The sequence below is a fragment of the Morone saxatilis genome, unplaced genomic scaffold, assembly GCF_004916995.1.
Source record: "Morone saxatilis isolate NCDOM2014 unplaced genomic scaffold, NCSU_SB_2.0 Contig15, whole genome shotgun sequence".
NCBI classification, from domain to species: domain Eukaryota; kingdom Metazoa; phylum Chordata; class Actinopteri; family Moronidae; genus Morone; species Morone saxatilis.
The window spans coordinates 25816319-25820181 of record NW_023339707.1 but is presented as its reverse complement, the minus strand read 5'-3'; positions in this window follow the sequence as shown (position 1 = coordinate 25820181).

Here is a 3863-nt window from a genome sequence, read left to right as displayed (position 1 = left end):
TACTGTTCTTATACTGTTTTTTCTCTTTTTTTCTCTATCCACTTTGCTGCTGTAAGATTGGAATTTCCCCATTGTGGGACTATTAAAGGAATATCTTATCTTATCTTAAAGACTAATATTTGAATATAAACAAAGTTTGGATGTGTTGTTGAATTTATTATATGGGAGCACATTTCTGCTTGTAAAATAATAAAATAAAATGAAAACTTGGTCTTGAAAATAAAAAAATTCATGTTTAGTCAATAAAAAAAAAAAAAAAAATCGTAAATATAAGATAAAATAATCAGCATTATGACTCTATAATGTAATATTTTGTATTAACGTTAGTTATTGTTGTAATAAAGTGTAAGTTTCCGTCTGCTGTGTGTATGTTCCTGGCAGTAATGTGCTTCCATATAATCCTCAGTCCTCATGCAGTCAGTCTGGAGGCTCCTCCTCTACAGAGCCGCTCCGTCTGCGCAGGCGCACTGTGCGCTGTTTGTCGGGAAACTTCTGAAAGGTTCGATGGATGAAAACGGCGGGAAACGAACAACGGACAGAAACTGTCCTCAAGCTTGTTGGGAAGAGGAAGAAAGGAGGCTGATGTTAAGCTGCTGTTTTATTACAGTAAAGTTTAATAAAGTTTGACTCTGACAAAGTGGACAAACTCGTTAGCATCCCGTTAGCTGACGTGTTGTCAGTGAAGTTGACTGCGACATTTTAGACCCATAAAGACAGTAAAACACTGAATGATGAGAAATTAGAAATGACTGATGTAGCAGCTCGAGCTAACGTTAGCTTAGCTTCACATTTTTTATCATAGATATAAAAACGTAGATCCTGAGTTCTGGTTCAGTCTGGTGCTGCTACCTGATTCATAATAATGCTCAACATCCTTATTATTCAATGAAAACACATTTATCAAGTGAAGGTTTCTTCTTTCATTGTTAAACAACTGCAGCAGAATGTCTTCTCCCAGAACAAATCTGACAAATGTTTGTTCAGCAACAGCAGAGAGAGAGTTCAAGATAGGAAAACCCTCTTTACACTTTAGTTAGCTGTTGGCTACATGACCAGTCAGCTAACTCACCTCAGTGTTAGTAACTATTGGATCTTGACCTCTCCAATATGGTGAATTAGTGAATGTCCTAATAAAACTCAGTGTTCTAACAGTTCCATTCATGCAGTCACAGCGGCTGCTGGCTCAGTCTAATAGGCTAATAGCCAAATTATCTCTGACCTCATGAGTTGTTGTGCTTGTTGTTGTTTTAATGCAGTGTGTTTATTTTAGTTCAGCTTCTAGTCAACACTTGTGTACACACAGAAACAACTGGTTTATGAATGACTGTTGTTTGATCAAATGTGTGTCCATTGACTTCCTCTGTGACAATACTACATATACAGAGGGATAATTAGACTGTGATCAGCACAGGTTGGAAACTAAATCCTTTAGTCTGAATATTTCACAGTGGTGAGCAGTTAGTTCAGAAGAGTCCATAGACTGTATATAGCTGGACGTCCTCCACACACTGCACAACAATGAAGCCAGAATAATGCTTTATATAGCAGTTAGTTAGCTGTTAGCTCTGTTAGCTTTGAACTAGCCACTAGTTATAACTAAAACAGATTTATTTACATCACTTAAACATTTAAGTACCAACATTTTGACTAAAACCGATTTTAGGGGAGCCAAGCCAAGAGACATCATGGAAAACAGCTGATCTTTGTGAGCACCACACACACACACACACACACACACACACACAAACACAAACACAAACACACACGCACACACACACACACACACAAGCTCAAACACACACGCACACACACGCTCAAACACACACACACACACACACACACTCAGAGATAAGGTGATTTCCTGTAAATAAAGAGGGGAGGAGCTACACTGAGCAGGTGATCCAGTTAAATGACTTTTGAGCAGAAGGAGGAAAACTGAAGGCTGAGGCAGGGTGAGTGTTAATACAACATTATTATTATTTTACTGTCAAAGTCTCTGAGTCAGTTAACTACATTTATTAAGATAACTCGGGTTAATTAGCTGTTTTCTACGTTACGTCTCTGCTAACTACAATACTAAGGAGTGGTCAGCTGTTAGCTACGATAGCTGTCAGCTGACCACAACAACTAGGATTAGTTAGCTGATAGCTTTGAGCTAGCCACTACTTATAACTTGAACAAAAAAAAATATTTACATAATTTAAACATTTAAGTACTGACATTTTGACCAAGATTTATTTGTATCCAATCCGTTCAAACCAAGACACACACACACACACAGATAAGGTGATTTCCTGTAAATGGAGAGGGGAGGAGCAACACTGAGCAGGTGATCCAGGTTCATGAGAAGAGGGAACCTGGAACCTGAAAGTGAAAGTGTTCAGTCAGACTCCATTTTGAGTCGACAGAGCAGAAGGAGGAAAACTGAAGGCTGAGGCAGGGTGAGTGTTAATACAACATTATTATTATTTTACTGTGGACACAAAGTGCTGATTGGCTGAATAATACACACTGAACCTGCTGTAACCCAAAGACAAAGATAAAGTAAGATAATCGCAGCAAGAGAAAAGGACAGACATCAGGGAAACAAATAAAAAAGTACTATAAGAGTATACAGTATACTCTGTATATATTGCTCATATTAAAAAAGTACAGATTCAATGAAAAATGACCAGGTGAAGATCTGGATGGTTTTATAAAATACTGTGTGTGTCTGTGTGTGTGTGTGTGTGTGTGTGTGTCTGTGTGACTTTTGAACAAACTTGTTTCTCTTCATTCTTGTGCTCTGAGCTCACAGTCTGTGTTACTGTTTTTCTTCTCAGACTGACTGAAGTTCAGAAGATGAGTGTTTGTGTGGAGGAAGAGGAGGACAGAGCAGAGTCTCCAGTGTCCAGCTGTCTGTCTATGAAGAGTGACCAGCTCAAACATGAACCTCCAGTCTTCAGTAATGAACCTGGACCCTCAGACTCAAAGTAAGAGAACTGATACTAACTCATTTATATGATTATATGGTATTTTCACTTTCCTCTGATTTTGCTAAGGGCTGCACGATTATGGTCAAAATGATTATTTCATGATTACAGAGCCCTGTGTTTGTGTTGAACCATGTTTACAGTATGTAATGTAACTGAGAAACACTTCCTGTGACTAACTTACTTCAAAATAAAAGTCATCTTGTGGTTTGCCAGTTAAATGCTTTTAATGTGAAGCTGCAGCAGTAGGAAATGTTCAGTAACTTAATACAGCATTTCTTCCAGGATAAAAGTATCCAGGCTTCAGCTGCAGTGGGTGTGTGTGCAGGCGACAGGACGGCTTCCCAAAAGTGAAAGCCAGAATTCTCAAATCACTCGTGGTGGCTGCTGTTAGTTTAGGAGCCACTTGATTTAATAATCAGCAGAGTTTTCTATGAGTGGAGCTCACATTTTAAATATCAGTATCGTAGACGGTCATGTTGGTTTAATGGTTTAAAATTGTGATTCTGATTAATATTCAAATCTTGCTATATTTTGTTGATTTTGTGTTTGTATATTAATATTCTACTTAATGGCCGGGCGCCCCCGGGGTTAGCTCACCTGGTAGAGCTTGGTCGGACCATCGTACCGATGTCCTTGCTTAGCAGCCATGGTTTCGAATTCTACCTGCTGGCCTTTCGGCCTGCGTGTCATCCCCCTCTCCTTCCCTCCCCTCTCTGTCTACTTCAGCTATCACTATCAGCTAAAGGCAATTAAAAGACAATAAATATATATATATATATATATTGTACTAATATTATACAGTGTAGTAGTTTATAGTATTTAAAGTATTTGTTCAATGTGTAACAAAGAGAAATCATTTGACCCATCTTCCTCTCAGTATCTGTGACA